Source organism: Lactuca serriola, chromosome 5, assembly GCF_051521515.1.
Source record: "Lactuca serriola cultivar US96UC23 chromosome 5, Lser_US96UC23_V15, whole genome shotgun sequence".
Lineage (NCBI taxonomy): Eukaryota > Viridiplantae > Streptophyta > Magnoliopsida > Asterales > Asteraceae > Lactuca > Lactuca serriola.
In genome coordinates, this window is record NC_136412.1 from 173103899 (window position 1) to 173120412 (window position 16514).

Below are 16514 nucleotides of genomic sequence, written 5' to 3' on the forward strand. Positions count from 1 at the left end.
TTTTATTTAGTTATAATTCTTTTTATATGTAAGCGAAAATCTTGTCAGAGGCTTTGACATGTATATGTTGTTGGATCTGTTTGTGCTTGGAACACCTTTGCTCATCTAAAAGGAATTCTAGATCTCGAGCATGTGAGTTATGAGCGTTTTGTATTGATTTCTAGGTTTGGGTTCTTGAGTTTGAAAGTCGAACATACATATGGGTTTATGTTTGAAATTTGTTCAGATCTAACACACACACACACACACACTCACGCACAAATCTGAAATCGTTTATGATGAACTCGTTTGATCATGTTCTTGAAGATGTTTAATTTGGGTTTAAGACTTTCCAGAGGAAAAACACATAAATCTAAGTTTTTTGGTGTTTTTGGCCGGAGACTTGCTGGAGCCTTCGGAAACTAGCTAAACCTCTAATAGCAGGCCATAAAGATGTTTTTTTTTTAACAGTTCAACAAATTCAATGAAAAAATATAGACAAAAAAGAAATCCAATGACTAAACATGTACAAATCTAAAAATATATTAGCCTTTTAAATCATTATCTATTTATAAAATTATAACAAAAAATAACTTACTAGCGTACATGACAGCCCTATCTTAGCTTCTATGAAGAGTCAAAGACTAGAAGTCATATGGGCTTTCTGGTCAATTACATTGGGCTCCTTAAGAGAGTATTGGTCTAGGGATCGGTTAGTATTTAACCCTAGTCGTTGACATGAAAACCCTATCCTATCTTTTCCGTCGGATCACACATCTGACTGTCTGCTGAAATCTCGCCATCGCTTTTTTATTTCTATATATATTCCATCTCTGCCCCCATAGTCTTGTCGATTACCGAAGATTTTGCCTTCTTTTCTGATTATCTGGATCTTCCAGATGGTTGAAGAATCTCAAATTTCGGTTTTTCCATTATGATTGCAAATTGTTGGTCTGATTCAGAGGGTCAACCACTTCATGTAGACAAATTGTTTTCCCACAAGAATGTTAAGTCGCTTTTTTCTGTTTATTTCTCCTCTTTGATTTCTTGATTTCTGTCCTCACTTTCATAGGTGTTTTATTTTTGGATTTGGTGAATATCATGGCATTTTCATGGACATGAAGTATGACTTTGATGGTGAACTGATATTAATCTTTAATGGCATAGACTCCCACAAATCTTTCGTTTAACTGGTAACTCATTAATTTTCTCATTCCTCCTTTCTCTTGTTGTTGGTTATTGGACTATTTAAGGAAATTGTCATTGGTATAATTTTGAGATACTATATATTCTTCAGAATACAATGACTAGATCCCTGAATCTAATTATATAATAGCTTCATTCGTCCACACAATCTATAAACACCAACAAGGGGAAGAAGAAAGTTAATCCGTTACCAGCGAAACTCAACGATTTGTGTGTCTATGTCATTGAGATACCATACTAAAGGGTTAACTATTCGTTCACCACCAAAGTCCCAATTCCTGTTCATTAAAATGCCATGATATACATCAAATCCAAAAATAAAACAACTATGAAATATAGGATAGAAAACAAGAAACCGAACATGAGAAATAAACTGAAAAATGTTGTTGAACTTTATTTTCTTGTTGGAAAATGATTTGTCCACAAGATGTGGTTGACTCTGGAATACATTTGAATCCAGCAAAAAAGCAGCATTTTCCTTGGTTCAGTTTAACTCCTTCCTGCGATCATTGTGCTATAAAGCTTCCTTTTAAATTTAATCTTATAGCTAATAGTATCTTCACTATCTTATCTTTGAACCTTTCTGTTTGGTTCAGTTTAATTAACTCCTTCCGTGATTATTGATTATTGAGCTATAAAGCTTCCCTTTAAATTCAAATGTATAGCTAGTACTATCTTTACTATCTTATCTTTATATTTTGTTGTCTTTGACTCTCTAGGAACAGAAAGAACATTCTGCAACTACTAGTGGAACCATACGTAAGTACATCTGCATTTTCAGTATAACGATTGTTTATATAATGTCTGTTCAGTAGGATATAAATTATTGACAATCTTTTTTCTGGTATTTGTAATTGCATATACTGATTAACAAGTTATTCTTATGTGGATAGGAATTTTCATCCATATGTGTCTGTTCTCATGAAGTATATCGTGTTGCAAGTTAAGCATGTTTGCCAACAGGAGGTATGTTCTTTTTTCTATGATTCAGTTAACTAGATATAACTATTGATTTCGTTCATCAAAGAAGTGTCGTTCTTTTCTCGTGATCTCCACTGAGTTGATTTTAGTTAGAGATTTTTAAACATATATAATGTAGTAAATGTAAACCCCTTTTGAAGTGCTGAGAGGAAAAAATCCATTGAAACATGGAGCTTTCAGTGCATGATGCAGAAATTGGTATACTAAACACTATTGCATAGGCAGACGGATATTGTCCCCATGTAAATTTAATAACTAAAAAGCATTAAACTGTTAAGAGAGTATGTCTTGCTTTTCTTAATTGTTCTTGCATTAACATTAAACCATGCAACCTTTAACTACATACCGCAACGTGAGTTTTGGTTGACTAAAAAAACAACAGTTTTGGTTAGACTTTGCCAATAGAACAAGTACATCTAATGGCCATGCGTATGTATTTGTTCTTTGTTTTACAAAAATATTTCCTTTAATGACTTATATTTTTAATAATCTGAACAGGTTGGTATATTCATAAATGGTAATCTTCTTGCCCCAGAAATGAAGCTCCTTGATGTGGTGAAGCAATGGATGGCTATTGTTGGTTCAGAGAGAAAAATAACCAAAGGATGTTCTTCCGAGAACTTCTGTGTGATGCTCACTTTTGCTCGAAGAGAGTAGACAAGCAGTGGACAACTATTTTTGGAATCACCAGGAAAACATGGCAATTGAAATTTGTTTCTAATGCTTCATAAGGGTTTTGAAAAAGGCTACATATTTATCTTTATATGATTGATCTTGATCTTTTTTCCATGAGATTATTGATTTTTCTGGCAATTTCACATTCATACATTATTAGGAAATCAGTTTTCATCCTGGTTGCCGCCCGCGGTAAAAAATAACCATTATTGATGAATGGTCACAATATGTTTGTACAAATTTAGTGATGAATTCGCAAAAACTATATAACGTGCTGTAATTACTTTTTTTGAAATCAGCGACAAATTTGATACAAAATAGCTATGAATTTACCCATGTTGCTCATCAATTGAAATAGTTTTCCATACTCTATCACTAACTGTCACTATATGTCTGTTGTTGATCCATCACGAAGTTTCCGTTAATAGTTCATCGTAAAGTTTCCATTACAAACTCTATCCTAATCTCATATATATATATATATATATATATATATATATATATATATATATATATATATATATATATATATATATATAATTGGGAAGCATAATAGCATGGGATAGGCCTAGGCATATCTCAAGATTTTTGGCTTGTTCAAGCTGCTATTATTGTGTTGCTAAGCGTACTCCAATTGCATAAATGATGAATATGCTATAAATATTATATTTACAAATAAATACGGGGAATAAAAGGGAAGATAATTTTATTGTACAAAACATAACATAAAACTGTCTCATCATACAAAAGAATAACATAATGGTTTTTAGGGATATAAAATATTTCTGACACGACATGAAAAGGATTTATATAACATGAACACGACAAGACAGAATGTCGAGTTTATTCATGAAAAAGAATCAATTAGAACACGACAAACACGGCACGACATGAAAGTTGTCTTGCTTGCTTGTTTTCTTTTTGTTTACACTTAGTGTAAACAACACAATAGCATAGGCTAGGTTTGACTTAACGGATACCAACACAACAATAGCCAATTAAATATAAGCAACAAAAACCATAATATATATGTAGTTCCACTTCTCAAGTTTGCTCCACTAAATAAAAGTTCACTAATAATTTAGGAACTAAGTAAAAGGTTACTAATAATTTAGGAACTACAACAAGGATACTATAACATAAACTTTTTTTCAACATTATAACCTAGTTCTCATAAAGTAGTAGAACATGAGACATTTGTTGAGCTTAAACCATGGAAGTGAATAAATGCTTTACGATGCCAACTATTTACGAAATTTATAATGGTAAGTGCACCATGTCTTTGCTTTCTTGGGTAGGCTAAAAAATTTATCTTAGAGGGGAAGCTTTTACTCTGAATGCTATGCCTTTTGGCTCTACATAAAGTTTTTGTAGCTTAATTAAAGTGAAGGTATGGTGTTTAACAAAGAACATGACATATATCTAACTCTGGGTTTCTAAGTGCACAACTCTTGAGCACACGATGACTTTTGTGTAAGAATCATGAGAAATTGCTAACCCGAGAAACTAAGACAACACTTGATTTTACTCGGGGAGATACTTTAATAGCTTTAAAAGATGCGTCATGACCTTCGATGCTTGATGTTCTTTAAAAGTTGTGTTGTCCAAAGGTAACTCCTCCAGAAATATGTGAATCCAAATGTTCAATTACTTTATCTACGATCTCAATAGTGTCTGCCAGAGCTTGGAGTAAGTTGCAGAAGACGAATACGACAAGCTCAATGGAAGGAAAATAAATTCAAAAGAAAACTGGCTGAAAGCCTTCGGTTGTTGTTGCACCAATAAAATATTCTTTTTCGCAACTAAGAAATTGTAAACAGGACTAATCACTCCATTAGTTTTGTGCTCCTAGCAGATTTTATCAATAGTACTAGTCCATCCAGGATGTCCTGTTGATTATATCAAAAAAAAATAAACTAGATGAAGTAATAAACCACTTGACTTGCAATATTTACGGGCTATAGAGGGTTTCATCATCCAAAGATCCGCATGTCTGTCTTCGTGTCTTTTCATATATATATATATATATATATATATATATATATATATGTGTGTGTGTGTGTGTGTGTACGTATATGTATCCATATATACGTATGTATGTATGTATGTACGTATGCATGCATGTATGTATGTATGTATGTATGGATGGATGGACACACACATTCATATACAGATATGTATATACAAACACACACATGTATATATAAAATCTTATTTTACAAATTTATATAAAATTAAACTAAGTTAGATATATATATGTGTGTGTGTGTGTACGTATATGTATCCATATATACGTATGTATGTATGTATGTATGTACGTATGCATGCATGTATGTATGCATGTATGTATGGATGGATGGACACACACATTCATATACAGATATGTATATACAAACACACACATGTATATATAAAATCTTATTTTACAAATTTATATAAAATTAAACTAAGTTAGAGACCTGTATATTATACGGGTTTGTAAATTAAAAAATCAAACTACATTGATATAATAAGAAATTTTTAAAATTTAATACTAAAATATGGTGAAAGATAGAAAATATTAAAGTTTATAAAACTATAATGGTGAATAGGTATGAAGTATGGCTTTCAATGTAGAATGTTATTGTACTTTAATACATAATTGATATTACAAATACATATTTATAAACTTAAGAATAAAAGAATAAAGATGGAATGTTGAAGAAAGATTGGAGGAGAAGCAACTTCGATGCTTGAAATCAAAATAGTGAGTATCAAAAATCATGTGAGTCAAAAGAATAAGAACAATGGTATTTATAGAATAAATTGAATATAGAAAAAAATTGATATCAAATTAATTTGGATCCTAATCAATAAATAGAATAATTATAGGCTTTATTAAAGGTAATATATCAATTAAGTCATTTCAAGTTTCAATGTACAGGTTCCACAAACAATAACAAGAAGAAACCCTAATATCTCTCATTTCATTGTATGCAACTAAGAGAATTAGAAGAAAAATCATTTAGATTGGGAAAGAGAATTCTAGGAAGGAGTAACGTAATTGATTTTCACAACTATCAATGTCAAATTTGGTAAGTTCTATTACATGTCTAATCTGAAGTTCGTAACGATTAAAAATGAAAGATATATATAGATGTGCGTATCTTCTAATTTCTTAATCGCTTCAACATTGATTACCATAGTGATTTTTAATTTGATTTTAAGTGTAAATTGAAACAATATCATGAAATAAAACTTGTGATGAAATAAATTATGCCCCAACAAAAATATGAAAAACGAATTAAAAGGGGTTTTAGAAAATACAATTCCATTATAATGGAAAATTATGAATTCAAATTTAGATGATATAGAAAGTTTTACAAACACTATTATTTTGTTAATACTGTTGGAATATCATTTCGATTATGAATCCGCCATACAAACCCTCATGTTATGCACAAACTGCTTTTTACCATACAATTACATACAAATAACTAATATTTAACATGATATTTTAAGACATTTTTTTCAATATATAAGAGCATGTGGGCTTTTCATTAATACATTTACTGTTGTATAATGAGTTGAATAAGCTTATGAATAACTTTATAGTGAGGTAGATTCATAACCATTTTAAACATATCTTTTACGGTTCTTTATTATTATTATTATTATTATTATTATTATTATTATTATTATTATTATTATTATTATTATTTAAGAACAAATATAAGTATTTTGTTTTAGTGTTAGTCTATACTATGTATTTTAGGTCCATCCATGTTTGATTAGGAATCACCGTGATCTTTAATTACCTTTTAAAATATATAAATTTATAAAACTAGTATAGGATTTTTATTAATATGCCATGTGAGTTCATTTGTAACCAGGAACTACTTAATTACTAACCAAATATAACATTATATTTTACCACTTTTAGGGTACCAACTTTTATATACCTGAAAATTATAAGGCTTAAATTTGAAATTTCTCATGAAATAGTGCAGGAGAACTAACAAATTTAGACCAATAATTTTTCAAGATTATAAGAAACACGATCAGTAACAAAAACAATTTAATCTAGTGCCTCGAATAAATATAATGAATAATCCCTAAATAATTAACTTATTAAATAATAGAATACTTACTCTAATTTATATCAATAGACATTTTCAACATGTTATATAGATGGAGAGAATATCTTCATGACTGAGTATAACCTCTAGATCAAACAATTCTTTGAAATGATACATAAATTGTTACAAACCAAGTATGTTAAACCACTCGTTAATAGGTCACCTAGTAAGACATAGTATGCCATTTTAAGTTACATGTCATAGAGACCCAAGTTCGAATCTAAAGAGATGCTAAGTGATGTCGAGGTGTATGGTGTGTGATGCAGTGCTGTCGATGGGCAAGTTTTTTCAATTTGAGTCATAATTTAGGGATCCACAAAAACATAAAACTATTCATGTTGCTCATAACTAAAATATCTTATATGGTTACAATCATTGTAGTAGAAAGGATGTATTGTACCTATTCATTTGATGATTACCTTGATACATCGAAGTTAGAAAGATTTATCTCATTGGAACATTCATTTATTTTTTTCAAGGCATATAACATCTTTTCTTTTACTGTAGAGTCATTTCACAACTCTAATAATACATGAATTCTATTTTTCTAGGAAGTATAAATATATGTCATAAAGCATTATGAAGAATTGAAACCTATTAATGAACTTTTACATAAACACACACTTGAATTCATTAATTAATGCCACGATCAAGGTTATAATTCAATCCCACTCACCGGTTTCCTCCATCTTCCTTGATTAGCTTTATAATGAATATGGTAAATAATTTTTTTTTGTATGAGTCCATGACAATCCAAGGATTCTAATTTCCAAATGGTGCCTGTTGTGTATCATTGCTTTTTTAGAAAGTATAATATCCACCCCATTTTTATGGTTATAATTCTTATTATATTTCAAATAAATTCTTGTCATATGTTTTGGAAAATATATTGTGTTAGATCCCTTGGTACTAAAAGTTCATCGTTGCTCAAAGGTTGTAAACCATACATTAACTAAGTTTAGATAGTCCTGCTAGAATAAATTTAAATCTCTAAATTATGACTAATGGATGATTTAACCATTTGTGCTTTATCATCATGTTCTTCGTTATTCAAAGTTTGGTCCTAAAAATAGCGTATGTATTTCTAAGATGGAATTTTTTTATGAAATCATGATAAAACAATTTCAAGTATCATTAACAGGCATAAATTTAGTGTAGGTTTCAGAATTTTGATACTTACTATGGTTATAGTAGCGGCTGTTCATCTAGACATAATTTTTTATATATACACAAATTAAATTATTGTTGCCCCATTTATGGTCAAGTTTTAGGAAATTGAAAGAGTGTGGTTTCTTTCAATCATGAATCCCTCAGTATGTCTATTAGTGTATAAGCAAAGTCCTTGCCTTTGCTACTAGTACACACATGTAATAGTGAAATATACAAGCAACCATAAGCTGCAATAAGCTTATTTGACAATCTAAAATTTCCTACATCATAAAGTCATCATATACGTAACAATAATACGATCATCATATTGTTAAAGAAACATGTGAAGAATAACAATATATAACTATAAATAATATTGACTTATACATTTGACTTGTACCCACCATACTTTTGGGTGAACTTACCATGGGTCACTAGATAATCACCCGTTTTAGCTTGCATTTTTGGATCACTATATTGTGTTGGTAACCCGTCTACTTTATATCAGTACCCTCAGATCATGATGTAATGTCAAGTGGACCTCTTACCATACGAGATACCCATGGATAACTAGGTAGTCCAACATGGAAACAATTTTCAAGATAAAAATCATAATCACCATAAAAATAGCTATGTTTACTCACCTTGACATTTCATGGTTGAAAAATTCCTAACTCCTTGTATTTATTTACTTCCAATAGCTGAGAAACTTGTGTTTTACCATCCATGGCTTTCTATTGTCAACATATACCACTTCAATTCATTAAATAGCATCAAACAAGTATGAGTTATATAAATCCACAAATCTGCTTAATATTTATTATATTTTAGTTTAATTTTAGTGTTCTTCACTTCAATTGACACAATAAAAACAAACCATCATACAAGCTCTAATTTTACTATCACCACAAGTAGATACCAAACATATCTTCTGCCACCGTCATGAATCTACATATAATTATGGAATAAACAAAATACTTTTTACCTCTTATTTGATAGCCAAACATGTAGTAATAAAATCTACTTACTAAATTTCATCATTAAGTACTCTTTCCTCATGATTGGCAAACCCTTTTCCTTTACTCTAATTCGAAGGATAGAGAATGAAGAGTGTTTACCATTTTGATCATGGATAAAAGTTATTGAAAATTGTTGATGAAAGACTAATCAATTTGATATATATATATATATATATATATATATATATACACACACACACACACACACACAAAATTTACCCTCACATCTTAGAGTTGCATTTCCTGAGAGCGTTTTTCTGTTTTATGTGTGGCCCACAGTGGTTGGCGAATTGAAAATCTTCAAAAATACGATATGATTAAGCCACATATATTCTCCTTTGAGATGGTGCTGGGTCATATGTAATACTTTCTTTTATCGTTTTTGACGTAGCTTTCACTGCCACCACTTCATTAAAGTAGATAAGTTCCAATCATCCATAGTTTGTAACACATGGTCATGATAGGGCGTTATATAAACGACCATACATCATTCCTTGTGTATGTTCATCTAGATAGTTTGTTTTTCATGGTCTATTCTTCTGAAGGTATTTAAGCTTAAGATAAAACTCGAGATGGAAACAAGTTAAAATCCTTATGGTGTTTCTACTTTCTTGGATTATCCTTGGACCTGCAAAGCCCCATGAAGATCTCTTCGTCTGCATATTGGAGGAAAGAAAGGTTGGGCCTGGAGTTATGCATGTCAATCCGGTGAAAAAAAAAACATGTTCCTGGACGTGTGATAGGTTGTAGGTTGATTGGGCTGCAATTTAATGTTTCTTTCCTGTGTTCTATTCCTAAGCAATGCCCACGACTCCAAGATTGGTATCGGTTTGGACAATATCAATAGAAAATAAATGCCCAAAAGATAACAGGCTGCTTCTCTCAAGAGTCAAGACTACAAGCGATATATATAAGATTTCTGGTCATTTACCCTAGGCGTGCCAAACATATCTTCTGCCGCCGTCAGATCACGCACCTGATCATTGTCTGCTGAAACGCTGCTATCCGATTTTTATTTCTATGTTCCATCTCTGCAGCTCTCCATCGTCTTGTCGATTATAGAACGTTTTACCTTCTGTCGTTGATGATTGCTATTTTTATCGCCGGCTCTCCGTATGTTTACACCCAAGCGCCAACGAAGAGGAACAAATAAATAGCAATTATAAGTTGGAGATTCTTCTGGAAGATCAAATTAAACTCGTCGGATAATCAAGGAAAGAAGGTAAATTGTCATTGATATATCTGATTATATAATCATAAGTCATTTTTGGCATTCAGATTGGTAAAGTCTAGACCTGTAGACCTAATCCAAAATTGTTTTTATGTTGGCTTAAATATGTATATGACAGTTTCAGCCGTCCAAGCAGGCTGTAACCAGCAACAAGGGGAAGTAGAAAATGATTGATTTACCAGCTAAAGGGACCGATATGTGGGAGTTGCCATTGAGATACCATAGTAAGGGGGTTACTATCGCCTCCCCACCAAGACCCGCACCTCAAGTCCATGAAAATGCCATGATTTCCAAATCTAAAGATCAATCATCTACGGATGTGAGGACAGGAATCAAAAAACGAAAGAGGAGAAATAAGCAGCAAAATATTGTTGTACTTGAACCTTCTTCTTGGAACAGGATCTGTCCACAAGATGTGGTTGACGCTGGAATGCATCTGAATCCAGCAAAAAAGAAGCATTCTGCTTGGTTCAGTTTAACTCCTTCCTGTGATCAGTGAGCTATAAAGATCCCTTTTAAATTTAATCATATAGCTAATAGTATCTTCACCATCTTATCTTTTTTATTTTCTTATCTTTGATTCCGTAGGAACAGAAAGAACACTCTGCAACTTCTAGTGGAACCATACTTACAGATAATGTAAGTACATCGGCCTTTTCAGTATAATGTTGTTTAATGTTCATATAATTCACCAGTTCATTAGGAAATAAATTTTTGACATTGGTCATTGTAACTTGCATGTACTGATTAAAAACAAATTATTCTAGCATCGAGGGGAACTGTAATCCAGATGTGTCTATTCTCATGAAGTATATCGCGTTGCAACTTAAGCATGTTCGCCAACAGGAGGTATCTTGTAATTTTTCTGATTCAATTAATTGCATATAAGTTCGGTTCCGTTCATCAAAGAAGTATCGTTCTTTTCTCATGATCTCCACTGAGTGGATTTTAGTTATACGTTTTTAAACATATATAATTTAGTAAATGTAAACTCCTTTTGAAGTGCTGAGGGGACAAAGTGCCTTGAAATATGCAGCTTTCAATGTATCATGCACAAATTGCTATAATGAACAATATTTCATAGGCAAAGGAAATTGTCCCCATGTAAATCGAATAACTAAAAAACATGAAACTGTTAGAGAGTTTGTTTTGCGTTTTTTATGTGTTCTTGCATAAACATTGAACCATGCGATTCTTAACTACATAGAATAACTTGATTTTTGTATGCCTAAAAAACTTCAGTTTTTGTTAGAGTTCAGTTGTTCGTTAATTGTTCTTTTTCCATGGAGATTCAGCAAATATAGACTTTACTAATAGAACAAGGACATCACAGTCTCATAGACATGTATTTGTTCTTCTTTTTCCTGTTTTTGTATCACAAAAATATTTTCTGTAATGACTTATATTTTAATAATCTGAACAGGTTGGTATCTTCTTGAATGGGAAACTTCTTGCCCCGGAAATGAAGCTACTTGATGTGGTGAAGCAGTGGATGGCTATTGTTGATTCAGAGAGGAAAATAATCAAGATAGGCAGTTGTGTCGAGAACTTCTGTGTGAAGCTGACTTATGCTTGAAGAGAATAGACAATTTAAACTATGCATTTATAACAAAAATCCGACAAATGTTTGTTCCTTAATTATGCCATTTAACCGATTGACTTTTACAATTTCTTGATTAATGTTGATTGAATGAATTAATTAGCTGGTTCCATAGTGATTATTAGACTTTTAAAACTGCTAATGGTTACATTGTTTTTGAGTAACCAACTAGCAATGATCTTTGAAAATAACTTACATCGGAGTTAGGCTCATTGACGAGTTCTAAATTTTTTAGATATGAATTTATAAAAGGTCTTAATTTCTAAAAGTCTGAATTTTGAAGATGTGAATTTTAAAATGTTGTTTAGTTGAAACATCTGAATTGTTGTGCAGAATGATAAAATGAAAATTCCTTTATTTTTTAAGTATTATTTTTTATAAAATAGCTGACTAAAGTTATTAAATAATTATAACAAAGATTTAACACAATACAAAATCCAAATTAAACATATAATAACTTATTCATATCATATCCTAATCATAAACTTCTCTCCTAAGCATCTACTAGTAAATTCCACAGCTAGAAAGGACAAAGTCAGATAAGTACAAACATACTTTCATTTCATTTTCAATTTGGTTGTAACGAGCCAAAAATACCGCTAAAATTTCATTTTCAAAAAACCCAAAAAGATACAACCAAATGTTCCAAAACCAACCACAATATAAATATTCTCAACATCAGAGTAAATCCAAATAACAATGAGGAATAAAAATCAAGGGGATGTTGCGATCACGGGGGACCCTTCCCTTTGGAACCAGAAATACCTGAAATGTTTTAACCGCACAACTACAAGCATAAAGTTCAGTGAGTTCATCAAAATACCACATACGATACGTAACATCAGGTCCCACCCACAAATTTGGCCCCACCCATCATAACGAGCCCCGCATAACATACAAACGAGCCCTTCCAACATACATGCAAGAGTCATAAAGACAACTAGCATCCTATATGGTATAGTGAGAAGACTCGCCTCTCTCAAAAAGTCATACAAATCCCAACTCAACCTCACGAAATAGGTGTTACAACCCACCTATCGAATCACACAAGGTCACACCTTAGTATACAATTCAAACTAACTATATGACCAAAAATCAACAGGGTCAAAAAGTCAACGGTCAATGTTCTTAGACGATATATACATTCTATATTTCTGTATTTGATTGTATCCTTACAATGTATATCCTTTCCTTATTTACCGGAAATGTTCTCTATTTATAATTGATTTTGTATAATGAGAAGAATCAATCGAGAATACCATTCTTTATGGTATCAGAGCCTTGCCCTAGCCCTGGCCGTCGCTGCCCTCTTCTTCTCCAACATCCTTCTCATAAAACATTGTAGCACCAGGCGAATCTTCTAATTCTTACAAGACACTATTCCACCCAGCATTCACTGTCACTAACATTAAGAATGGTGTCCCTCTCATTCTTGATCACATTGATCCAAACACTCTACAGCCAGTAGACATCAACGAAGAAACATGGAATGGTCTTGATGCTATTGTAAAATCATGGATTTACAACACCATATCCATTAATTTACTCAAATCGATCTTGAAAGTCAGCGCAATCGCTCGTCAGCTTTGGACCCGTCTTTAGGAAATTTTCCAAGACAACAAAACTACCAGGGCTGTTTATCTCAAAGAACAGTTCAATAACACTTGCCTCTCGGCGTTCTCCAACATGTCGAATTACTGTGCTTGTCTCAAAAATCTTTCAGATTAGCTCCCCAATGTTGGAAACCCTATTTCAGAAACGAAGATGGTGCTCCAACAAGTTTCTGGCCATACAAATGGAGTTTTCCACAACATTGCCATTGTCATTCAACAATCGGACCCGCTGCTTAGCTTTAATAAAGCTCACTCTCATTTTTTACTTGAAGAAACAAGAAGGAACAAGCAAGACTCCCATCTACAACAGGTAATGATAACTCAGCGACTGGATCAGCCCATCTCCAACACACCACTGACAACACAACATGGCACCAGATACAATGGTCATGGTCAGAGCGACGTACAACATGGTGGACGATCGTCTCGTGGAAGTCACTCTGGCGGCAGAGGACGTGGATGTGGCAGATCCATGACGCCTTAATTTCTATTTTTTCCCAGTTGGTACCCTCAATATCGATGGACTGCCTCGCCTTGCCCATATCCCATAGCAACTCCTCAAGCCGGTATCATGGGTCCTCAAACCAAATCTTGTCCGACACCTTCTTCATAGCCAACTCAGTTTGGAGGAAATCAGGCACACCTCAGTACTGATCAGGAATCGACTTATAGTATGTAACGCCCCATTTTAAGAGTAATTATTTATGGACCACCGAGATCATGAGTAAGGGAGTTTCGGTCTTTTTTGGGCAATGGGTTTTATTCGAGAAGGTTTCGAGACGAGGTGTGTTGCTAGACGCATAGGGATTCTCGCCACCTTTTCGTGGATATAAAGTCCGTCGGAAACGGACTTATAATAAAGGATTTAGGACACTTTGAAGATAGTGTCAATAATGGCCCCTAAAGGAAATATTGGCCAAAGGGGTTCTAGGCATGCATGGAGTGCATGCGTGTGATTGGCTGGGTACGCCCAGCATAAGCTAGGTTACGCCCAACGTAGATTGGTTAAGTGAACGTGGGTGTTGGGGGCGTACGCCCAGCGTACGTCCAATGTCCAGAAACCCTAATTTTAGGGTCAACCACTATATAAGGAACATTATGGTTCCAACCCTAGCCTGCATATCTACCCTCTTACCCTCAGAAACCCTAAGTAGACGTTCTTCTTCCATTGTTGGGTATATTTGACCTTGGGGAGCTTGTTTTGGCAAAGGAGAGCCTTGAAGAAGAAAGAAGAAGTTGTTAAGGAAGGAGTTGGGTGGTTGGAGCTCGTAGATCTGGGAAGACATCATCTTCTGGAGCCCTTTTGAGGTATAAAGTCTCTTTCTTGACATCTATTTTGTGTAGATCTAGGCGTTATGAAGTTTTGACACCATTTCTTGTCCCAAAAACCCCAAAGTGATGCATGATGCGAGTTGGCTGAGATTAGTTGTCCTTTCAGACCTTAGAAGAGGTCTTGAGTGAGAAAAATGAGGTCCCAATGGCTTTGGTTGTCTCACGAGTGATGTAGGTAGGTCTTAATGGATTAAGACCTTGAGTTAAGAGCTTTATGGACGTCCCAAGTAATAAAGTTTGAGACTTTGTGAATCCTAGGCATGTTTGGTCGATGGATCTGAAGTTTGGGCTTAAGAGCTTAAGCCATTAAGACCTTATGAGGAGTTTTAGATCAGCACGCGTACGTCCCGTGTAAATTGATGTACGCCCAGCATAGTGGGTCAGTGTCCCATTTCCAGTCCGCGAGAATCGAAGTACGCCCAGTGTACTCCCTCTGTTGGGTTTTCGATTTTGGGCCTTAAGTGATTGGGTTGTTTATGGGCTAGTGGGGCTTGGGCCGTGACTGAATATTATGGATGGAGTAATTTGGACCCAATAATTATTATGGACCTTGGATCTAGGCCCGTTTGGAAAGGTGGCCCCAATTTAGTAAATTGGGCCAATATTGGGCTTTACAAGAGGATTTTGTTTTGGGTCTTGGCCTAATAAGAGGATAATGGACTTAAGGAGTGTTGTGAACACTTGGCCTAGAAAGTCATGATGGATTCTTATGTGATGATTTTGCATGTGATAGTTGGGATTCTCGGTGAATCAGCAGTCAGAGATTTGCAGGATTTCGGCAGTTGTAAGGTGAGTTTTCCTCACTGTACTCAAGGGTCTAAGGCACCAAGGCCGGCCTTTTGAATTGTTGTTAGAGCTTGTTATGTTATGTGATGATATGCTTGCTAGTATCCTGGTAGATAGGATAGTGATATGATGATATGCTTTGTTAGCTTAGTATCCTAGAGAAATGGATAGTTGTATGATGGCTAGTTCTGTTGGATCAGCACCCTAGTAGTTGGCTATTGATTATTTATAGACCGGTAGTTGGTCTAGCCTTATGTATGCTGGTAGGAGGTTACCTGCGGGTTATGTATGTTGAGCAGTAGCAGAGGGTATTCCATCCCGGTAGGATGATAGGGCCCTAGTGTGTTGGTTCTGTAGAGTATTATGTGGTTGCCTGTTATGTGTACCTGTCTGCTAGTGTAGATTGGCATTCCAACCCGATGGTTGTGGGCCAGGAGTATTCCATCCAGGTAGGATGATTGGACTCGTAGTAGTTTGGCATTCCAACCCAATGGTTGAGGGGCCTGGGGTATTCCATCCTGAGGGATGATTGGACCCATAGTAGTAGTAGTTACAATATGTATAAGAGGTGGGGCATTCTAACCCGATGGTTGTGGGCCAGGCGTATTCCATCCCGGTAGGATGACTGGACTCATAGTAGTTTGGCATTCCAACCCGATGGTTGAGGGGCCTGGGGTATTCCATCCTGAGGGATGATTGGACCCATAGTAATTATTGTTGTACGTATAGGGGTTTGGGCATTCCAACCCCATGGTTGTGGGCCGAGAGTATCCGATCCCGGTAGGATGATTGGGCTTGTAGTATGTAGGCATTCCAACCCGATGG

At 34.2% G+C, this 16514-nt stretch overlaps 1 long non-coding RNA gene across 2 annotated transcripts; it reads left to right on the forward strand.

Annotated features, from left to right (window-relative positions):
* Positions 1-755: 755 nt before the first annotated feature.
* Positions 756-3170, forward strand: LOC145051328 (uncharacterized). Of its 2 annotated transcripts, XR_013683544.1 has the most exons (4): positions 756-958; positions 1052-1944; positions 2079-2151; positions 2665-3170. It is a non-coding gene; the product is annotated as an uncharacterized LOC145051328 (long non-coding RNA). The 2 variants fall into 2 exon arrangements; XR_013683543.1 differs by having other exon boundaries at positions 756-1944.
* Positions 3171-16514: the final 13344 nt, after the last annotated feature.